Genomic DNA, 24,944 nt, shown 5'->3' with positions numbered 1-24,944 from the left:
AACCACGACCAAACGTTTCAGAACAGAGACCAAACTTAACCACGACCAAATGTTTAAGAGCAAAGACCAAACTTAACCACGACCAAACGTTTCAGAACAGAGACCAAACTAAACCGCTACCAAACGTTTTAGAACAGAGACCAAACTAAACCGCTACCAAACGTTTCAGAACAGAGACCAAACTAAACCACTACCAAACGTTTCAGAACAGAGACCAAACTAAACCGCGACCAAACGTTTCAGAACAGAGACCAAACTAAACCGCTACCAAACGTTTCAGAACAGAGACCAAACTAAACCGCTACCAAACGTTTCAGAACAGAGACCAAACTAAACCGCTACCAAACGTTTCAGAACAGAGACCAAACTAAACCGCGACCAAACGTTTCAGAACAGAGACCAAACTAAACCGCTACCAAACGTTTCAGAACAGAGACCAAACTAAACCGCTACCAAACGTTTTAGAACAGAGACCAAACTAAACCGCTACCAAACGTTTCAGAACAGAGACCAAACTAAACCGCTACCAAACGTTTTAGAACAGAGACCAAACTAAACCGCGACCAAATGTTTTAGAACAGAGACCAAACTAAACCGCTACCAAACGTTTTAGAACAGAGACCAAACTAAACCGCTACCAAACGTTTCAGAACAGAGACCAAACTAAACCGCGACCAAACGTTTTAGAACAGAGACCAAACTAAACCGCGACCAACCGTTTTAGAACAGAGACCAAACTAAACCGCGACCAACCGTTTTAGAACAGAGACCAAACTAAACCGCGACCAACCGTTTTAGAACAGAGACCAAACTAAACCGCGACCAACCGTTTTAGAACAGAGACCAAACTAAACCGCGACCAACCGTTTTAGAACAGAGACCAAACTAAACCACGACCAACCGTTTTAGAACAGAGACCAAACTAAACCGCGACCAACCGTTTTAGAACAGAGACCAAACTAAACCGCGACCAACCGGTCCAGCAGTTCTAACCGATCAATTTGCTCTTCTAACTACAATCACACGTGTTACTGGATGAGACCAAACTCGACCACATCCAGACAGTACAGCAGTTTGGACCATAACTAACTAACCATAACTGGCCCGGTCTCCCAGACCAAAACATCTTTCATATCCCAGTATATGTGACAGTGTGCAGCTCCATACTACAGTCTGAGAGAGGGCTGCCTGGCTTGTCTCCCCAGCTAAAGAGCTCCGTTTCAGGCTAAAGGTGGTCCAGAGGTGGGGGCCCTTTCCTTAACATGTGTTGATGTATGGCTGGGCAGAGGTTAAGACACACACTACCCTTGTCCCCACACACGACCCCTCTCTCTCTCTGCACACACACACTACCCTTGTTCACACACACACACACCGCCACTGTCCGAAATTGCAAGACAGCGCAAAAAGACAAGCTTAGAAAAACACCTGCCCAATTAAAGTCTGGCGTATCCAATTTCAAACAAGCCCATGGCCAGGAAGAGGGAGAAAAAACTGAGGCTGCCTGTTGCCTTTCAGCTCGGAGTAACCCCATGGGCCATCCCAGCCAATTGGCCTCACTAAACAGAACAAGATTGGCTTTATAGCATAGGATAAACATTAGACAGGGATTAGGGTAATCTGCCAAGAGGTAGAGGGCATTTTAAATACACACACACACATATGAACGCTTGCACACTTAACCACATACCCAGACTTAACACACACACGTTCACACACACACCCGCCAGCTCAGACGGTGTGTTTTGAGGATGTAAAATGAAAGTGGCATGAAAAATGAAACAAGCCCTAGGGATTGGGGGTTAGACGGAGAGGTGGAGGAGGTAGAGCGGGGAGGAGAGGCGAGGCCAGAGGGAGAGACAAGGGGTCTGATTCATAGACCCTAGGAGGTCCCTAATTCCTGTTCATCCTTGGTATTGAAGAGGCGATAGATACTCTTGGAGGGGGTCTCACTCTGACACCCCCAGCGCACACAACACATAGGCAACACCTACATGTCCACATACATACAAACACATTCCATAAACACCTGCACATACACACACACACACACACACACGATAATATTGACATTTGTAGGCCCTGGTAGAAGATGTTCTTACATAACCACATCTGATAATTACTGAGACTTTGTCACTTGAAAAAGGGCAGCTAAAGAGAAACAGTTTTATTACACAGTTGATACATGTTACGGCCAAATCCTAACTTGGTACTCCAGAGAAAGATTTTACACATAGGTTTGAGTTGTGTATGTACATTAGTGTACAAAACATTAGGAACACCTTCCTAATATTGAGTTGCACCCCCTTTTGCCCTCAGAACAGCTTCAATTCATCAGGGCATGGACTACAAGGTGTCGAAAGCGTTCCGCAGGGATGCTGGCCCATGTGGACTCCAATGCTTCCCACAGTTGTGTCAAGTTAGCTGGATGACCTTTGGGTGGTGGACCATTCTTGATAGACACAGGAAACTGTTGAGCGTGAAAAACTCAGCAGCATTGCAGTTCTTGACACACACATACCCCGTTCAATGGCACTTAAATATTTTGTCTTGCCCATTCACCCACTCAATGGCACATACACAATCCACACATACACAATCCACACATACACAATCCACACATACACAAGGTCAAAATCATTATAAAGCAATTATCGGACTCCTCTTTCAATTTGTATATTTTTCCAAAACACAGTTGTCCTGAGTCTGCACAGACCTGCCAGGACCTTGAATCATTGGATACACTCAAGTTTTTTAATCCCGTATCTCTCAACACATTCAAGAAAATAGGCATGGCCTCTAAACCTTCCAGCTGCCTACTGGACCCTATTCCAACTAAACTACTGTAAGAGCTATTTCCTGTGCTTGGCCCTCCTATGTTGAAGAAAATAAATGGTTCCCTCTCTTCCGGATGTGTACCAAACTCACTAAAAGTGGCAGTAATAAAGCCTCTCCTGAAAAAGCCAAACCTTGTCCAAGAAATGTTTTTTAACTGTCGGCCTATATCGAATCTCCCATTCCTCTCAGAAATATTAGAAAAATCTTTTGCACAGGAACTCACTGCCTTCCTGAAGACAAATAATGTATACGAAACATTCCAGTCTGGTTTTAGACCCCGTCATAGTACTGAGACTGTGCTCGTGAAGGTGGTAAATGACCTTTTAATGGCGTCAGACCAAGGCTCTGCATCTGTCCTCGTGCTCCTAGACCTTAGTGCTGCTTTTGATACCATCGATCACCACATTCTTTTGGAGAGATTGGAAACCCAAATTTGGTCTACACGGACAAGTTCTTGCCTGGTTTAGATCTTGGGGCATCAGGTAGCCTAGTGGTTAGAGCGTTGGGCCGGTAACCGAAAGGTTGCTAGATCGAATCCCCGAGCTGACAAGGTAAAAATCTGTCGTTCTGCCCCTAACCCACTGTTCCTAAGCCGTCATTGTAAATAAGAATTTGTTCTTAATTGACTTGTCTAGTTAAATAAAGGTTCAATAAAATAAATAAATAATCTGTATATCTGTGTATGGAAAGATATCAGTTTTTGTCTGTGGATGGCTAATTTTTTACTTTAAATTCAATACATAGATGCTAGTTCTAGTTCCCAAGAAACAAAGAGATCTGCTGTTTGATCTGACAATTAATCTTGGTTGTTGTACAGTCATCTCAAATAAAACTGTGAAGGACCTCAGCGTTACTCTGGACCCTGATCTCTCTTTTGATGAACCTATCAGTAATATTTCAAGGGCAGCTTTTTTCCATCTTCGTAACATTGAAAGAATCTGAAATGTTTTGTCCCCCCAAAAAATTGCTAAAAACAAACAAGCTAAAAAAAAAAACTATTCCATGCTTTTGTCACTTCTAGATTAGACTACTGCAATGCTCTACTCTCCGGCCACCCAGCTAAAGCACTAAATCAACTTCAGTTAGTGCTAATTACGTCTGATAGAATCTTGACTAGAACCAAAACATTTGATCATATTACTCCAGTGCTATCCTCTCTACACTGGCTTCCTGTTAAAGCTAGGGCTAATTTCAAGGTTTTACTGCTAACCTACAAAGCATTACATGGACCTGCTCCTACCTATCTCTCTGATTTGGTTCTGCCATACATACCTACATGCACGCTACGATCACAAGACACAGGCCTCCTTATTGTCCCTAGAATTTCTAAGCAAACAGCTGGAGGCAGGGCTTTCTCCTATTGAGCTCAATTTTTATGGAATGGTCTGCCTATCCATGTGAGAGATACATACTCGGTCTCAACCTTTAAGTCTTTATTGAAGACTAATCTCTTCAGTAGGTCCTATGATTGAGTGTAGTCTGGCCCAGGGGAACGGCAAGGCACTGGAGTGACAAACCTGTCCCTGGCCCTGGCCACCGCTCAGAGCCTAGTTCCTCTCTAGGTTCATTCCTAGGTTCTTGCGTTTCTTGGGAGTTTTTCCTAGCCACCGTGCGTCTACATCTGCATTGCTTGCTGTTTGGGTTTTTAGGCTGGGTTCCTGTATAAGCACTTTGTGACATCTGCTGATGTTACAAGGTCTTTATAAATATATTTGATTTGATGTCTCATCTAAACTGATTGAAGTGGATTTAACAAGTGACATAAATAATGGATCAAAGCTTTCACCTGGATTCACCTGGTCAGTCTGTCATGGAAAGAGCATTATGTCCACTCATTGTATATCTCATGATAGGATTCAGTCTCTGTGATTGGCTGTTGATCATGCTCTTCTTCCTGTAACTCAGGGGGCTGTGAGCCAATCGCGGAGGCTGTTGCGGACCTGGAGGGGCCGCCCCTGCAACAGGAGTCTGCCGCCAAGTTCATCAAAAAGAAACAGCCGTCCAAGAAAGTCAAGACCAAGACAGGTCAGTCAGGGGATGGACACAAACAAACTCAGACCCTGTGTGTGGAAATCTCATCCTTAGCTTGTGATTCACCCTCCTTTAGCTCGTACAGTACAGTATCTGACTGGTTTCATGTCTGCTGGGGCTGTTCTTATGCTGTGTTCAGATCGTGCTGATGCTCTTTTCATATTAGGCTCACACTGAGCTCAAGCTCTGTTCGATGTCTTTCTCTCTCTCTTCTCTCTCCCATCTGGTTCTACTCTCCTCCCTCCCTCCATCCCTCCCTCCCTGATTGGATGTAATAGCTGGCGAATTGCAATTTTTCCGGTCATTATCAAAGTTGAGATTTTGGGGGGGGCGCTCCAAATAGTTTTTTAATCAAATGAGTTAAAGCTGTAGTTGGACTGACTGCTGTAACTGAGGAGGAAAAGGCACAGTGTTTTCCACCCTCAGAACGGGACGTTTTTTTCTGTTTGATTTCCAAACATAATTTGTCTTGACCCATTTTGTGTGTCTCAGATAAACAATCATCAGTCGTAGACAGACAGAAGGGAATTCCGTATTAAATTCCCATGTTGAGGAAATAGAGACTTAATTAAATAAATGAATGCAACAGACTGACAGCTCCTTCTGTAGCTGATGGATGTGAGAGGGGTAGGCTGCTGCACACACTGCTCTTTCTCCACTTAGACACTCCTGGTTTGAATTGAGCACAACTCCATGTTTGTCTTTTCTAAGATGACGTTGGATGGCTTTGAGGAGCACTAAACATGAGTGGTTAGAAGTGAGCAGATGTTGTGTGTGTTGTGTCGGCAGTCCATGACCCTTTTTGTGTGGTTAATCCACCCAGGCGTCGCCGCTAATGAGCTGAGCCCCACTGAGGAGGTGTGGGAGACACAGACAGGCGACGCTTGGGGATCGTTAAGAACACACGCATACACACTACACATTCACAGACACACACACACTTCCTCTACATAAAGCCCACACACATACTCTGGGCATATGCATTTACATCCATACGCTCGATCACACCCAGATACTATTGAACAGCATACATTTTTTTCAGACCTCTTAGCTCAAATGGCCGTCACGTGCACACAAAAGGGATGCGGTGCAATTAAAAATCCATTCCGCAAGCCAATTGAAAGAACCAGAACAAAAACACAGGAAAAACAAACAAACAAAATACGTGTATTTCCCCTGTTAACCCTAATGGAGAGAATACCACACAGACCACCACTCAACACACACTGAGGTAAGACTCTGTGAAGTGGTTACACCATGATTCACAGTTGTATTGGGTAGGCCATGTGATGGCTTTTCATGTATATGACTTAAGCCTTCCGCATGCTTCGATTCCCGAACACGGCTAGACGAACCGAACGAGTGTGCTTGCATACTCCCTTAAAAGACCTTCGCTTGAAAAACGAGAAAAAAGCGGCAATGTTGAGACCCCATAGTCAGTATACACTTCCTCAGAAAAGTCAGAATTATTCTAAGAACTCAAGAAACCTGTAATTAATTTTGACATTTTTGTCGGAGATCTTAGTCGCGCAATTTTACATCTAACTAAGATGTTTGGTGCAGTATTTCCCAAGTGACAAAATGTGCATGAAAACAATTTGTCTTGTTGAATGACAACAACACTTCATTAAAGAATCCCTACTGTTGACCAATCACCGACAAATTGGCGTAGACTTCGGCTTGCCGCGAGAGAAAAAATGTGTGTGTACGAACAGCCGGGGGAAAAAAACATTTACGAAGACCAAAAGAAACAAAAACATAACAAACTGTTCTGAACTGTTTCGGATGAGAAGCATGCGGACTCCTTTTCAAAAGAGCAGTGAGATGGATTGTTCCCTTTCTAGAGTCATTTAGGGAGAGTGGCACACGGAAGTGAGTGATGGTCAGGCTCTATTGAGGATGCCTGTTGTGGCGCAACCAATCTGGCCTCTATGGGAATCAAATCAAACTTTATTTAGTGCATTTAAAATGACCAAACACTACATTAAAGCAATAAATGACAAAAGGGAAAGCGAACAGGAAGCCGTAAAGAGGATAAATAAAATCACTTATTAAAGGCCCGACTAAAATGGTGTCTGCTTGTCTTACCTGACAGGGCAAGCTGTTCCATAACTGAGGGGCTTTAATAGGGAACTCGCCGCCCCCCTGCCTTGGTTCTGCATCTAGGTACAAACAGACATGCTCCTTTGGAGCGAAGTGACATCAATGGGTTGTCACTACATCAATGGTTGTCAAGGCATGCAGTGCTTTAAAAGTTAAGAGTAAGATTTTAAAATCAGACCGATACTTTACAGGCAGCCAGTGTATTGCAGATAAAACTTTGTGCCTACTTGTGTTGGTTAAAATGCGAGCTGCAGTGTTCTGTACAAGTTGTACTCTTTTAATAGTAGAGTCTGAGCAGCAGGAAAGGAGGGCATTACAATAGTCTAATCTATTAGTTGAAACAAATGCATGGACCAATTTTTTGTCATCTGGTTGAGAGATGAAGTGTCTAATTCTGTAAATGTTCCTGAGATGAAAGTATGCTGTTCTGGATATGCTTTTTATGTGGTTGTCAAAAGTTAGGCTGGGGTCAAAGGTAACACAAAGGTTTTTAACAACCATGTTTGGTCGGATGGGGCAACCATCAATGTTAACATTGAGGTCTGATACTTTATTTGAGAGTTTCTTGTGGCCAATTAGCATAATTTCTGTCTTATCAGAGTTTAAATGCAAGAACTTTGTTTTTCATCCAGTGTTTAACATCTGTGATGCATTTCTCAAGGCGGGCTGAATGTGACGTATCGTCTGGTTTAAAACTTCTTAGGGATCAAATCCCGTTAACGGGATCGATTTGACAACAGCCAGTGAAATTGCAGGGCGCCAAATTCAAACAACAGAAATCTCATAATTAAAATTCCTCAAACATACAAGTATTATACACCATTTTAAAGATAAACTTCTTGTTAATCCAACCACAGTGTCTGATTTCAAAAAGGCTTTACGGCGAAAGCATACCATGCGATTATGTTAGGTCAGCGCCTAGTCACAAAAAACATACAGCCATTTTCCAGCCAAAGAGAGGAGTCACAAAAAGCAGAAATAGAGATAAAATGAATCACTAACCTTTGATGATCTTCATCAGATAACCCTCATAGGACTTCATGTTACACAATACATGTATGTTTTGTTCTATAAAGTTCATATTTATATCCAAAAATCTCAGTTTACATTGGCGCGTTATGTTCAGTAATGTTTTGCCTCCAAAACATACGGTGAATTTGCAGAGAGCCACATCAATTTACAGAAATACTCATCATAAACTTTGATGAAAGATACAAGTGTTATACATAGGATTAAAGATAAACTTCTACTTAATGCAACTGCTGTGTCAGATTTCGTATAAGCTTTATGGCGAAAGCACACCATACGATAATATGAATACAGCGCTCAGCCACCAAAACAAGCCATACAGAAACCCGCCAAGTTGTGGAGTCAATAAAAGTCAGAAATAGCATTATCAATATTCACTTACCTTTGATGATCTTCATCGGAATGCACTCCCAGGAATCCCAGTTCCACAATAAATGTTTGGTTTGTTCGATGAAGTCTATCTTTATGTCCAAATACCTCCTTTTTGTTTGTCCGTTTAGTTCACTAATCCAAATGCACAAAGCGCGGGCACTAAGTCCAGACGAAAAGTCAAAAAAGTTCCATTACAGTACGTAGAAACATGTCAAACGATGTATATAATCAATCTTTAGGATGTTTTTATCATAAATCTTCAATAATATTCCAACCGGACAATTCCGTTGTCATTAGAAAGGAAAGGGAACGGAGCTCGCCATGCGTGATAAACAACTCATGGCTTTCAGCTGAGCCACTAACTCTGAGTGGTCTTATTCTCTCCCCTTTCACAATAGAAGCCTGAAACACCTTTCTAAAGACTGTTGGCATCTAGTGGAAGCCTTAGGAAGTGCAATCTGACCCCATTTACACTGGATATTGGGTTTTCGCCTGCCATATGAGTTCTGTTATACTCACAGACATCATTCAAACAGTTTTAGAAGCTTCGGAGTGTTTTCTATCCAAGTCTACTAATAATACGTCTATCCTAGCTTCTGGGCCTGAGTAGCAGGCAGTTTACTCTGGGAACGCTTTTCATCCTGACGTGAAAATACTGCCCCCTATCCCAAAGAAGTTAATTAACTGATAAATACAACTGAGTGTCATCAGCATAGCATTGAATATGCATGTTGTGCTTACAGATGACATTACCCAGGGCTAGCATGTGCAGTGAAAATAAAAGGGGTCCAAGCACAAAACCTTGAACGCCAAATCCAACCTTGGAACTTTCCGATGAATTATCCCCCAGCTGAACAAATTGATACCGCTCGGAAAGGTATAATTTGTTAGCCTGTTTAAGAATTTGTCCTCGTAGACCAACCAAGTCATCTAACATCTTAATGCGGATAGCAAGATCAATAGTGCCAAAGGCACCAGCAGTGAAATCTAAGAGAACAAGAATAAAGACATGACCACAGTCAGAGGACAGCAGCAGGTCATTTACTACTTCAACTTGTAGTAAGGCACTAAAGTAAAACTACAGAAAATGTGGCAAAGAAATACATGTTTTCTCCTGAATACTAAGCGTTAATTTGGGGGGATATCCAACACAACACAAAACATCACTGAGTACCACTCTTCATATTTTCAAACATGGTGGTGACTACATCATGTTATGAGTATGCTTGTCATCGCCAAGGACTAGGGATTTTTTTATTTATTAAAATTAACAGAATAGAGATAGCCACATGATGTATTTGATTTTTTTTACATTTGGATTCATAGTCCTACTTGAATAGTGGATAGCCTACATTAACAATTAATAATTTTTTTTTTCACCTTTATTTAACTAGGTAGGCTAGTTGAGAACAAGTTCTCATTTGCAACTGCGACCTGGCCAAGATAAAGCATAGCAATTCGACACATACAACAACACAGAGTTACAAATGGAATAAACAAAACATACAGTCAATAATACAGTAGAAAAATAAGTCTATATACAATGTGAGCAAATGAGGTGAGATAAGGGAGGTAAAGGCAAAAAAGGCCATGGTGGCGAGGTAAATACAATATAGCAAGTAAAACACTGGAATTGTAGATTTGCAGTGGAAGAATGTGCAAAGTAGAAATAGAAAGAATGGGGTGCAAAGGAGCAAAATAAATAAATACAGTAGGGGAAGAGGTAGTTGTTTGGGCTAAATTATAGATGGGCTATGTACAGGTGCAGTAATCTGTGAGCTGCTCTGACAGCTGGTGCTTAAAGCTAGTGACGGAGATAAGTGTTTCCAGCTTCAGAGATTTTTGCAGTTCGTTCCAGTCATTGGCAGCAGAGAACTGGAAGGAAAGACGACCAAAGGAGGAATTGGCTTTGGGGGTGACCAGTGAGATATACCTGCTGGAGCGGGTGCTACGAGTGGGTGCTGCTATGGTGACCAGTGAGCTGAGATAAGGCGGTGACATGATGACTTGGTGACAGCCAAGTGTCTTTGAGAGTGTAATTGTCGGATGGGGATCACGTGACCTTTGAACGAGATGGCCACATGAACTAAGAGCTCCGCACAAGTAGTTTCCAATTCTTAATCTTACCTCCACTTCAAGTTAAAACTCCATTAGCTTTAGTCAAAAAGTAATGGCGGCTACAAAAGGCGACATTACAGGTGACATTTTACCCGGACTCGAGTAATAGCCGCGGAAAAAGCCTCCAAGAAACAGCTAGCTTCAGAAAAGGCTAGCGCTATTAGCCAGGAGCAAGAGGACCCGTCCCTCCCGAGGCCCAACAACTGCCAACCTTGCACTCTGTCAAAGACATCCTTTCTGAGCTGAGATCCCAACGTACAGAACTCAACATCAAATTAGATGACATTAACTCTCAGCTCAGTGCGATGGGGGCACGGTGACAACCCTGGAAAATGCTTTGTCTGACATCAACAACAAGATTACCATCAACGCGAGCGCCTGGATGAGGCAGAGGGGCGAATCCTATCCGTGGAAAACTCACTGGCAGATGCCATGGAAACAATAGCATCTTCTAAAAATAGCATCTGGAAGAGGAAACAGAGGACCTGGAAAATAGGGGGCGAAGGAATAATTGTGTTCTATTAAATCTGTCTGAAATAGAAGAGGGTAACATACCACTGAACCACTACCTGCAAGACAAACTTCCCGAGTGTCTCCACCTGTCCACCGACAGGCCCATAGAACTCGAGAGAGCTCACCGAGCACTGAGGCCCCCACCAGCAGCCAAACAACCACCGTGCCCAATCACCATACGTTTCCTGATGTTCACCGACAAGGAACGAGTCCTGCAGGCGGCGAAAATCAACACCATTGCAGTGGGAAACGCTGTGTGTTGCTAACTGTTCCCGTTTTTCGGGAAAACAGAATTGAGACTGAGCGTGGGGTTAATAGATCCAACGGAATATGTCGAGTTGTTTGGGATCTCAGCTGTGGTGTTCAGAGATTTGTTATTTTATGCACACCATTTATTTTAATTTTATGTGATCGCAGCTGTAACTATTATCCACCTATATCCAGAGATGACTTGCACTAGAGTTCGATTATTGTTCAATGACATTGACTAGTACCTTAAATCTACTGACATGGAACTGCCATGGTCTAGGTCATGCAATAAAACGGAAAAATATACTATGTGCTCTCAAAAAGGAAAAAGCAGACATTGCGCTATTACAACAAACACACCTCTGTGATGCCGAACCTGCTAAACTCCGCAGAGCTTGGGTGGGACAGGTGTATTTTTCGTCTTTCAAATCAAACAGTAGAGGCACAGCCATACTTATCCATAAGCATGTTCCATTCATAATTGACAAAAACACATCTGATCCAGAGGGGAGATGCATTTTGATAACTGGGTCACTGTATGGGCAACCAATTACTATCTTACATATATATGCCTCTAACACAGATACTCCTTCATGTTGAAAATGATAACCCTGTTCAATGAGCATTGTGTTTCCTTTGGAGTGGTGGCTGGAGATTTTAATTGTACCCTCAACCCAACCCTAGACAAATCATCTGAAGTCCCCTCCACAAATCCTAGATCTGCAAAGATGTTGAACTCTCTTACTAAAGAGATGGGACTGATAGATATCTGGAGAGAGACTAATAGCTCATCTATGGACTATACATACTACTCTAATGTCCATAACACCTACTCTCATATAGATTACATTTTTATCCCAAAGACTTTCATAAATTCTGCCACGTGTACAATCGGACCCATAGCACTTTCAGATCACGCCTTTGTCCACCTCCGCTTTGACCTCTGCAAAAACAACCCGAGGTCAAAGAGCTGGAAATTCAACACCTCCATGTTATCAAACGAAGCGTTCCATACATTGGTTACTACATGGATAGACAACTACACACAAGACAACAAAGACTCTCCTGTTTCTCCGGCCACAATGTGGGATGCTGCCAAAGCCACACTGAGGTCATCTAATTGCATATGCTTCCTCTAAGAAAAAAGAAATGGAAGCACGCAGGTTAGATCTTGAGGGAGCTGGAACGCCGTGAAAAAGTACATAAACATTCCCCAGACAGCACCTTCTGGAGTCAACTTAAAGCAGCCAAAGCCAAACTGAACTTGGACTATACTCGGGAGATTAAAAAAAAGAAGAAATCTTTACTAAACCGAAATACCATGAGTATAGCAATAGGCCGAGTAGATTGCTTGCTTACCAATAAAATAAAATAAAAGAGTAGGCTTGTCCAAATAAGATAAATTTAACTTTTCATGATTTTTACCGCAAACCATATACTTCTGAGAGAAGACTTACGAATGCAGAACTCCATTCCTTCCTGGAGGGAATCTCGCTACCAAAACTATCAGAGACCGACCAAGAAGATCTCAACTCCCCCTTCACTCCTGAGGAGGTCCTGGAATAAATTATCTCCATGCCACCTAACAAGTCCCCAGGCCCAGACAGATTTCCCAGAGAGTTCTACAAAGCTTTTTGGCCCCAGCTTAGCCCTATTTTCATGCCAATGCTGGATGATTTTTGCAAAAACGGAGCTGTCCCAGACTCTACGTACACAGCCCGCATTACAGTGTTGCTCAAAAAAGACAAGGACCCTCTATCCTGCTCGCCCTTCCGGCCCATAAGCTTGTTGGATTTCCACTACAAAATAATTACCAAATTGCTCGCCAAAAGACTATGGCAGATTCCCTTTGGGACGTGGCACAAGACAAGGATACTCGCTGTCCCCCCTGCTCTACTTGTTGGGGCGGAGCCTTTGTCAGAGTTGATAAGGAGAAATCCAAGTATTATGGGGATTTCTGCAGGCGGCCTGCAGCACAAGATTTTGTTCTACTCGGATGATGTCTTGCTCTACATATCCAACCCTGAGAAATCCCTCCCGTTTTAGACACAATTGCTCAGGATGGCAATATAAGATACATTATAACAAATCCACTGTTTGCCCTCTCAATATTACACTCAACAGCTCTATGAAGACACTCTGTCCGTTCCAATGGAAGACACAAAGGTTTCAATACCTTGATCTTTGTAACACCAGATCTGAAAAATTGCCTTTTCAAAGAAAATTATCTCCCACTCCTGGATCGAATCAAGAACGATCTCCAAACTTGGATCTTAGTCAGAAGAAGCAATGTTATCCGTATGAACATCCTCCTTAGATTTAACTATTTATTTCAGATGCTCCCATGCTATTTCCCAGTTTCCTTTTTCAAAACAACTAACCAAAGCATCACCAAATTTATATGGGGCAATAAAAAACCTAGGATCAAGTTCTCCACTCTATCGAAACCTGAATTTAAGGGAGGTCTTGCCCTTCCCTCCCTTCAATTGTACTACTGGTCTGCCCAAATCCGCAACATGCTAACATGGATCACAAACAGACAAGACTCAATGTGGATTCAGATAGAAGCCCAATCCTGTGGTTCATTGCCCCTAAGCTCAATTATATTAATTAATAACTTTAGTGAAGTGGGCAACATAGCCAAAACCTTTGTGATTTACAGCACCCTACTAGCATGGAGGGACTGTAAGAAATACCTTGGCATTTCCTCCCAAATATGTTCTCACTCGCCTATAGTATGCAACCCAGACTTGCCAAAAGCCCTGAGTGATGCCAACTTTAATCTTTGGCATCCTCTAGGGATCAGGACCTTTTCAGACCTGTTTCATCAGCAAACCACTACACTGAAATCCTTTCAAGAGCTCTGCAGTGAATTCAATGTGCCAAGATCCATTATTTTAATGTATATCTTCAAATTAGACACGTCATTTCCTCATCATTTACTTCCAAGAGGAGAGCTCAGCTGAATGAAGTTGAGACCCTTCTTGCTACACCACAATCCATCAAAGGCAAAATCTCATATCTATAGACTCCTTTCTGAGAAAGGGGACTCCTCCTTTACTCCTTTGAAAAGAATCTGGGTAAAGGACCTTTGTCTGACTATCAGTGATGAGTTATGGGCGGATGTTTACGACAGGGTATGCTGCTCCTCTACTAATGTAAAAATGAAAGAATCTAATTGCACATTTTTGTACACATTTTTTTACACCCCAGTGAGACTCCACAGAATGAACACAGAAAATTATCCTGATTGTAAAAGATGTACCTCTGAAAGGGGAACCTATATGCATGTATTTTGGAGTTATAGAGAGATTACCAGATTATGGCAATCTATACATACTGCTGCACAGAAAATACTAATGTACATTTTGGTATGACCCCTTGTATCTGTCGTCTTAATGCCCAGCAGGACTTTGTTCTTGATCCTGACAGAGAAAATGTGTTTATGACTATCACATACTTTGCTAAGAAATGTATTCTTCTATTGTGGGCTTCTAATACTTCTCCTACATTTAAAATGTGGATTGACCAGATGGACTTTCTTCCTCTTGAAAAGTTTACTTATGACCTCCGCAAGAGACAGCCCAGGTTTGATAGACTCTGGTCTCCACTACGCAACTATATTTCAAATTGGACAGAGTGAATGGGGTGATTAGGGAGATGAGCAGGTACATGGTGTGTAAGGTGCTGTAAAAACAAATTATTTGCTCGTCGTCTACGCTAAAGCTGGAAATACCTAATAGGAACGGTGATCGTGCTGCTGCAAGTTTGTTTTGTTTTACGTTTAATTTCATCATATTATTTACGTCTGCCACATCTGTGAATGTGGAATGTGTTTTGTTGGTTGATTGAAAAACAAGAAAACTTAATCAAACATTTAAATTTAAAAAAAAGAATGTGTAATTGTCTTAGTGATGCTACCTGATTCATGTCTTGCTCCAGTCTGAATTATTCTCCTCTCTTTTAAATCCTATCTGCTCCAAACAACCAGACCCCAATATCATACCATGCTCCAGGGGTGGGTGGGCTGCCTGGGGTTTACCGCCGGCAACGGATATCTGTCTGCCTGAACGTCCTGTGGGCTTTATAGCCCACCTGAGGGGCGTCTCTCTCTCTCTCTGTGCCTCCCCTGTCCTCCCACTGTCAAACGTCATAAAAACAGAAAACGGAAATAATCCCTAATTAGTTTTGTTTGTAATGGAAATCTTCAGAGGAGGGAACTGTGTGGTTTGGAGAGAGAGAGAGAGAGAGAGAGAGAGAGAGAGAGAGAGAGAGAGAGAGAGAGAGAGAGAGAGAGAGAGAGAGAGAGAGAGAGAGAGAGAGAGAGAGAGAGAGAGAGAGAGAGAGAGAGAGAGAGAGAGAGAGAGAGAGAGAGAGAGAGAGAGAGAGAGAGAGAGAGAGAGAGAGAGAGAGAGAGAGAGAGAGAGAGAGAGAGAGAGAGAGAGAGAGAGAGAGAGAGAGACCACCCATCAGGGAGTGTGAGAGAGAGGTGGAAAGAGGCACACGGCACACAGGCGAAAGCAGAAGGGGCTAAATGAACAAATCAACGTACACCTCTATACCTCCCTCCTTCACCGTAGACAAACCACACACACACCTTCTACCTGTGGCAGACGTTAAGGTAATTAGGCTCCAACCAACCCCTCTGTTAGGGTGCATGGGAGCCAGGAAGCACCTCTAGTACAGTTGAAAGGCTTCAAAAGGTGTCTTGGATAGAACTGTGTCGCTGCTCGCTCTCCTTCTCTTCTTTAGCGGCCTGGATGAAAGGGAGATGAAAGGGAGAGTGTCTCCTCTCTTCTTTCCTCCGAACCCCCCACGGCCCACCTGGGATCACAAGGACGCCACCTATACCAGACACACACACACACAGTTTAGAGACAGAGAGGCATTGGGCCCCGTTCAATCAAAACTGCTAACAGAGTGTATGGTAAGCTGAGACACAAATACATGAAAAGAGGAATGATGCTAACTTGTGTTCCTGGAAGACTGGGTTCATTTCAATGATCAGTCCCGGTCTACAGTAACATGTCACCAACATGCCCTCTCAACTTTCACAGCAGTACTTTATTAAACAGTGGATCACTGAAAGTCTCTCTCTCTCCCTTTATTTCCTCATTCCCTCCATCGTGGCCTGGAGGAGGAGGGCTGTGTGTTTATAAGGTCACTTCCTCTGAGGGCTCAGCCCAAACCCAATTACCCCCCCCCCCTCCGCCCGAGTCAGTCTCCGGTCAGCAGCCACACAATACAGCTATTATCCATTAGCCATTAGCATCATCCCAATTCACATGCCTCTTCTGCTGTCTCAGACCTCACCATTCAATTACCTTACTGTCATCTAGAAGCTACCAGCTACCGCAAATACAGGGCCACGAGGTTTGTTCCATTAGCCCCATATTATTAGCCTTTTGCTGACGTTACTCTCCTATTACTCAGAAGCAGGAGCAGCGACTGTGTCTTCTACAGCCAGACATTGAGACATTGACTGTTCGCCTCATACTACAAGCCCTGTAACAGTTTTCCTCATCCCCTCACTGTGTCTCCAAGGCTGTGACCAAAGTATATGACCCATGGCTCACTGCTCGGCATGGGGGGGCCAAACGCTTGTGCAGACAGCTTGTGTGTGTGTGTGTGTGTGTGTGTGTGTGTGTGTGTGTGTGTGTGTGTGTGTGTGTGTGTGTGTGTGTGTGTGTGTGTGTGTGTGTGTGTGTGTGTGTGTGTGTGTGTGTGTGTGTGTGTGTGTGTGTGTAGGCAGGCGTATTTGGAAGTGGGAATTTGGGTCTGTTTTATGCTTGTGTTTTTATTAATGGGGGCTGAGTAGGGAATAGAGAGGCCTTCGATGCCAGACCCCCACGTCATACACACACAAACACACCTTCCCATCTGTGAAGACTCTTACAGATAAAGTGTGTGTTTTGTCCAAGTGTAAGTGTGTTTATGGTATGTGTGAGCATGTGTAAACTCAGGAGCAGCATCGCCTGCGTAGTGGGGGTCAGAGAGCGAGCCCAGGGGCTGCTGGAAGCATCCACGCTTTGGGATAGAAGAGGATACCGGCCTCCTGAGTGGCGCAGTGGTCTAAGGCACTGCATCGCAGTGCTAGCTGTGCCGCTAGAGATTATGGGTTGGAGTCCAGGCTCTGTCGCATCCGGCCGCGACCGGGAGACCCATGGGGCGGCGCACAATTGGCCCAGCGTCGTCCGGGTTAGGGGAGGGTTTTGCCGGCAGGGATGTCCTTGTCCCATCGCGCTCTAGCGACTCCTGTGGCGGGCCGGGCCCATGCACGCTGACACGATCGCCAGGTGCACTGTGTTCCCTCCGACACATTGGTGCGGCTGGCTTCCGGGTTAAGTGGGCATTGTGTCAAGAAGCAGTGGGGCTTGGTTGGGTCGTGTTACGGAGGACGCACGGCTCTCGACCTTCGCCTCTCCCAAGTCCGTATGGGAGTTGCAGCGATGAGACAAGACTGTAACTACCAATTGGATACCATGAAATTGGGGAGGGGGAAAAAAAGAAGATGACAACTTTCTCATGGTGTCTGTCTCTGTCTGCGTCCACAACCACTAGACTGTAACACCCGTAGCACTATGTCATCCGTATGTATATTCATCATCAGATGATGTTTGTGATTGTACAACCATCTATACTGTCTTTAAATTGTGTAATCCTTTAACCATCTGTTTATGAAGTACAGGAGGATGTAACCAGTAGATCATGTTTTAGGCAGCAGTGAGCTACTGCTACAGTAGATGTGTGAGCAACTGCATATCAATGCTGCCGCTTTCCTTGTGTTTATCACAGCGTTGCTCTGTGATATTTCTGCTGGCTCAGGCTCCATTGATTGGGAATGAAGGTGATGCCTAGTGTTGTAATGTTGCCCTAATGTTTGTGTCCAGCTTTATCTAATGGGTTATGTTTAGACCCACGCGGCTATTGCTAATGATGGAGTTGACAACAGTGCTCTAGACATGCGGGATGTCAGGCAGGCCAGCTAGCGGATTAAGTTGCTCTGATATAGATGGTGAGAGATGTTGTCGGCATGCTGGGAGAATGTCAGGAGATTTTGTGGACGCCGGGAGACCTTGAGCGAAGGGTGTGAGACTTTCTTTCTTTTTAACACAGGACCGTTGTGAGACTTTTGAGAAATAACATTGCAAATAGTGCAAAACGTTTCTACTAATGTAGGACTGGGGTGTTTTAGACTGTTGAGAGACTGTGTTGAGAATGTTGTGTCTTTGTTCAAGACCTGTTGTGAGACCTGTTATCACGTTATCGATGCGCCTCGAACCATAGAGGGTGATGTCATCCCACTCGTCTCCCACCCACTACATCCTTATTGTCTATCAGCCAATCAAGACCCTGACTCTTACTTTGACTTCCTGTTCAATAGATATGCATAAAGTAGGATCTTAATTTGATCCCCCTTTTGTAGGATAACTTTCTTGCAATGCGGGAAATGTAAAAACATGTGGTGTATTTGAGGTTTAAAAAGGCTTATGGAGAGTGTAATTTTCACTTAGAAATGTCAGACTTCTATCAACCCCCAAAAAAGTACATTAATTATAATCCACATAATAATTCACATTTCCTGTTGCTGCAGGATTATTTTCCTGCTGTAGCGAACTGGCTCAAATTAAAATCCTACATCTGTAAATAGTCCACATAGCAAGATTTTAAGAGTAGGCTCTTACATTTTACCTAACAATCAACCAATCAAATCTCAGATTCCATCAGTTGCCCAATCACAGGCCCTTCTCTGGCCCGTTTCACATTGTTTTTTCAGCTGGTTTTCTTATTTGTCCTCTTTTTTTTTGGTCAAAACATTCAGAGTTTAATCCCATGCTGTTCTCTCGCCCTCTATCAGAGCAAATCGTGACATCTATCCAATTTTGTCCACACATCCCATTAAAATCCCATTAACTCCAGTATTCCCGGGAACTCAGAGAGCGGGGAGAGACCAGGAGCTGTGGTAACCATGATAACCATCAGCAGCCATTCCCTCAGAGGTGGAAACACAGATGTGCCTCTTATTTCCCTGAATCCCGGTCGGCTAGCTAGCATGTGGGAAGGAGACAGTGTTTGTCCTCGAGTGTCTGTTTGCGCTGTAGCCTCAGGGAATCTCCTTGAATGAATGAATGCGCTTCCTTTGGGAATGTTTGGTTCGGATGGAGGGTTTCCAGTCTGCGAAACACTTCCAGTGCCGGGCAGCATGTACATTCAATAGGATCCCAAAGGTCACTAGGTTCAGCCATTCTGCTGAAGAATGTTGTACTGCTGTAACGGGTTGTGTTGAGGATACCTGTTGTTAAAAGTGAGTCCCAGTGTGAGTCTACATACTCGCATGTGTGTGCACACAATATTTCTCTCTCTCACACACACACACACACACACACACACACACACACACACACACACACACACACACACACACACACACACACACACACACACACTCTTAACCACTTTGGGGTCCCATGTGCAGAGTATCCCTTTTCTAAATAAAACAAGCTTGTGGGGAAGTAGGTCCTAGACAGAGGCAGGGGCGGGAGTTTGCTCTGTAATAAAAGCTGCTTTCGTTTGACAAGTTGTGCTTTTAACAGGAGACCTTTAATTTTTGCGAGAAGGAAGCAATGAATTGTAAAGTATACTTTTCCAGAGCTGGGCCGTTAAGTGTGCCGTGTACACCACTGCTCACGGGAACGGCCCCGGCAATGGTTAACACATGTTATTTCTTTCTCCAGTCTCCAAGTCTCTCTCTCTCTCTCGCTCTCGCTCGCTCTCTAGAACCAGACCTTTGTGTCGTCTCTCTGGTTTCAGTCTTCCTACATCTCTCTGTCAATATGTCCTTCTTTCACCATTCATTCTAAACCTCTCTTTCCAGCGCTTTTTTCTATAAGCCCCTTTTCATCTGATGTAACAACAACTGTGTGTGTGTGATGAGCAACGTCAGTCTGGCCATCCTGGTTTAGGAGAGGAGATGTGTCAGTTTGTACTGGGGGGCAGAGAGCAGGTCAGGGGTGAAGGGTTAGGTGGGGGTTAATCGTCAGCTGTCACTTGCTATAAGCTGAGACATGAATATTGGAGTCAATGGGGGGTGGGGGAAGTTAGGGAGCGTGCACATGGACGGACGGGGGGGTCGGTAGCCACTGAGCTGAGACTGAGAACACATGCCTCCGCAGACACTCATACACACATACACACACACACACACACACACACACACACACATCCCGCTGGTCCAATATCCTCAACACCCCAACGAGACCCCAAAGCCTCACCAGCAACCTCTGTATAGCCCTGGTGCCTTGGCCAAGGCCAATGTGTTGACATTGAGATGTGTTTAGGACCAGAGGAGGAGGGAGGCAGGAGGAACAGGAGAGAGGAGGTGAAGGGAGGGAACAGAAAGGAGTAGAAAGAATTAGAGGAAAAGAGCGAGGGTCCAAAGCAGGAGGCCAGTCCAGATGTGGAGCGTGTGGTTTTACAGTATGACCCCATCTCCATGGGGACCCAATAAGGTCAAAGTTCATGGAGTAAAAAGCTCTATTGGGGAGTGTTCAAAATATCAGCCTCTGTATGGACCACTAACTCTCTCTCTTCTCTCATGTGCTCTCTTTCTCTCTGTGCCCATTCCTTTCTTTCCCGCTGCCTCCCTCGCACACCTTCTCCCCCTCATTGTCCCCAATTTCCCCTGCACTTTCCCTCATTCTTCCCCTTAGCTCCTCTCTCCCTCCTCTTCCTCTCTCTTCTCAGAGCTGTCCTCGTGTGTGATCACAGTGGACATGATTAGTTTCCTTCATTAGTCCTGTAGAGGCTGGGCTGTGCCCCATGGCAAATATTGAGCCATGGAAATGAGAGACATTTCCAGGTACACATTCACACACACACTTTCACATACACACAGCACATAAACTCCGACCCAACACGCATACACACGTACACACACACACACACTTTCACACACACACAGCACATAAACTCCGACCCAACACGCATACACACGTACACACACACACACACACTTTCACATACACACAGCACATAAACTCCGACCCAACACGCATACACACGTACACACACACACACACACACACGCGTGCCAAGCAAGAGCCGTGTGGATGGCGGGCCCTGTTGGCACATGGCTTTAATTGTGTTAATTAATTAGATCTGACGAGCACCAACTGTGCAAACCAAAGAGGAAACCTAAGAGTGACGCAGGGAGAACGTTGGGGAAACGCTGGCAGGAAAACACTGGGGAGGTTCCCTTCTCTCTCTGTGGCTGGCTGCCATGGGCCAGTGTCTGGGACAGAGGGCTCTGTAAGCATCTGCAGGGTCACACACACACACACACACAGTCTCATGCATGTTCTTACCAAAGCTTCCTTGACATGCTCTCTTGTGTAAACCTGGCCCAGTCTTTTACTCTGAAACTGATGCCACACACAACTATTACTTACCCACTTCAATGACCTTTGTAAGACACACACACACACACACACACACACACACACACACACACACACACACACACACACACACACACACACACACACACACACTGGCTACTGACTCATGGGGACTTTGTGGTGTGTACATGGTTGTTGTCCGTGCTGGTAGAGGTGGGTAAGGGTTGAGTGTAACGTAGTGTGCTATGTCCACTCTGTCCCCTCTACAATCACTTCCTGTGTGTTGAAGCCTGGCCGTCCTTTGTTCTGTCTAAATCCCTCTTCCTGATCCTGCCCACCCCAGCCCTACTGCAGGACAGGTCAGCACATCTGTGTGTGTGTGTGTGTGTGTGTGTGTGTGTGTGTGTGTGTGTGTGTGTGTGTGTGTGTGTGTGTGTGTGTGTGTGTGTGTGTGTGTGTGTGTGTGTGTGTGTGTGTGTGTGTGTGTGTGTGTGTGAAGGGATGGGTTACGTGTGTCTCACACTGGCACACACGCCCAACACATGGACAATGTCAAGCTGAGAAGTATGAGCTCATCTCTCTGAACAAGAGTCTCTCTCTCACACAACAAACCATAAGAGACACGGTTACTTTCTGTTGAGTTTGTAGGGAAACTCCCTCTGATAGACGGCCTGTCTTTCTCTCTCTCTCTATATATATATATATATATACACACACACACACCTACACACACACACACTGCTATTTTTCCATAGTTTGTGCTGAGAGGAGTTATGTGCAGATGTTAATAGCAGTGTGTGTGTGTGAGACACTGTCTTGTGGAATGAAAGGAGGTTTCTTGGAAGCACTGGGTCTGGGTTACCCTGTGGGTGGAGTAATATGGCTGTTTTTTTGTATGTGTGGTTTGTGTGTGTGTGTCTGTGGGTGGGTGGGTGTGCGGGTGCGTGGGTGGGTGGGTCTAGGTGTGTCTGGGTCTTGTGTGTCTGCGTGTGTGCGTAGGTGGTAGTGTTTCTATAAAGAAGTACACACACTTGTACACTTGCCAGTTCAACCCCCCCCCCAATTAGTACATCTCATCTCAGTGAGGTTTTATATACTGTCGTCACTCAACAGAGACATGGATTAAAGCAGCCACCCAGTTCTAACCACTGGAATGCTGTCTTGTGTTCTCTGCTGTCTGAACTAAGTCTGCTATTCATGTCCATAGGTGTTATGGAAGTATGTCAGTACTGTGGATGTAGCCTACAGCACTGTTTCCCAACTCCAGTCCTCCAGTACCTCCAGTCCTCCAGTACTTCCCGTCCTCCAGTACTTCCCGTCCTCCAGTACTTCCCGTCCTCCAGTCCCCCCAACAGCACACATTTTTGTTGTTCCCCGGACAAACTCACCTGATTCAACTCATTGAGTATGTTTAGATGCACACAAATAATTAGAAATTTAAACTGATGCCAGTAGGCAGATTATGCAATAGTCATGTGAAGACCTTACTCTGCTTATCAAAATCGAAGTAAGCATACATTGGTTAAAATACCTGGTTTTCTGAGCAATCTTTTGAATTATTAGGACATGTAAACACCTTAAGCGGCATTTCAGCGGTGTCTTTGATCTGCGGATGTGCCAGCACCAGCCGAGAGCCTCCCTCGTTAGCGTGAGTGAGTGAGTTGGGATCAACTGAATGTATGCGTCTTAGAAGTACTTTTCACATCCAAACGTTATATGTCCCAACTCAGAATCAAATACGCTTCTCAAAAATAACACATTCGCTGTGGTAGAACCTTTATTCTGCGTTTATCAGAGTGCCATCAAGTAGCCTGGTTTCAGATGTGTCCATGTAAACAGGATTATTAGGGAAATCGTTCTTCTTGCAATTATTGTATTAATCTGACTAATCCACAACAATCTCATTATTGTGTGCATGTAACCACACTCATTGAAGGCTTGATGATTAGTTGACCAGTTGAATCAGGTGTGTTTGTCTTGGGCTACAACAGAAATGAGGGCTGTTGGGGGACTGGAGCCACTGGTCTACAGTATATGCAAATGTGTATTATATGTGTGTGCTTGTGGTTTTATTTATTTATTCAGTTAGTTGATTTGATGGAGACAGATTCAACCAATCAACCATTGACACATTGAATCATCAACTCATCAACAGTCAGGTACATTGTATCTGCTTTTAATGCTAATTCACAGCCTCAGCCCCTAGATGGAATTTACAGAAATATTCTCTAAGAGGAGAGTTGATGTTTCTGTAACATCAGAGGCACATTGTGAGAACGTTGATGTGACAACGTTGACATTGAACAGTCCCTGGCCAGTCAGTGTGATTTGGGATGAATGAAAGGGTTAATTGGAGAGGCAGTGGAGCCAGGGAGATTGACCCCAGGGCGACCGTTCTGTGAACTTTTGGTTTAACTCTCCACTACTGCTCATCTGACGAGAGAGAGAGGACAGTACTAGGGAGGGAGGGAGGACAGTACTAGGGAGGGAGGGAGGACAGTACTAGGGAGGGAGGGAGGACAGTACTAGGGAGGGAGGGAGGACAGTACTAGGGAGGGAGGGAGGACAGTACTAGGGAGGGAGGGTGGACAGTACTAGGGAGGGAGGGTGGACAGTACTAGGGAGGGAGGGAGGACGGTACTAGGGAGGGAGGGAGGACGGTGCTTGGGAGGGAGGACGGTGCTAGGGAGGGAGGACGGTACTAGGGAGGGAGAGAGGGAGGACGGTACTAAGGAGGGAGGGAGGACGGTGCTTGGGAGGGAGGGAGGGAGGACAGTACTAGGGAGGGAGGGAGGGAGGATGGTACAAGGGAGGGAGGGAGGACGGTACAAGGGAGGGAGGGAGGACGGTACTAGGGAGGGAGGGAGGACGGTACTAGGGAGGGAGGGAGGATGGTACTAGGGAGGGAGGGAGGACGGTACTAGGGAGGGAGGGAGGACGGTACTAGGGAGGGAGGACGGTACTAGGGAGGGAGGGAGGACGGTACTAGGGAGGGAGGGAGGACGGTACTAGGGAGGGAGGGAGGGAGGACAGTACTAGGGAGGGAGGGAGGACGGTACTAGGGAGGGAGGACGGTGCTAGGGAGGGAGGGAGGACGGTGCTAGGGAGGGAGGGAGGACGGTGCTAGGGAGGGAGGGAGGACGGTTCTAGGGAGGGAGGGAGGGAGGACGGTTCTAGGGAGGGAGGGAGGGAGGACGGTGCTAGGGAGGGATGGAGGACGGTTCTAGGGAGGGAGGACGGTTCTAGGGAGGGAGGGAGGGAGGGAGGACGGTTCTAGGGAGGGAGGGAGGGAGG

The 24,944-nt window shown here is 44.9% G+C and overlaps 1 pseudogene; it reads left to right on the top strand.

Moving 5' to 3' along the window:
• The window catches only part of LOC139573677 (protein PTHB1-like), a 177,960-nt pseudogene that overhangs the window by 100,158 nt on the left and 52,858 nt on the right, over positions 1-24,944 (top strand).

Source organism: Salvelinus alpinus, chromosome 4 (assembly GCF_045679555.1).
Source record: "Salvelinus alpinus chromosome 4, SLU_Salpinus.1, whole genome shotgun sequence".
NCBI classification, from domain to species: Eukaryota; Metazoa; Chordata; class Actinopteri; order Salmoniformes; family Salmonidae; genus Salvelinus; species Salvelinus alpinus.
The sequence above is the reverse complement of the archived record's forward strand: the minus strand, read 5'-3'. Positions and strand labels throughout refer to the sequence as shown.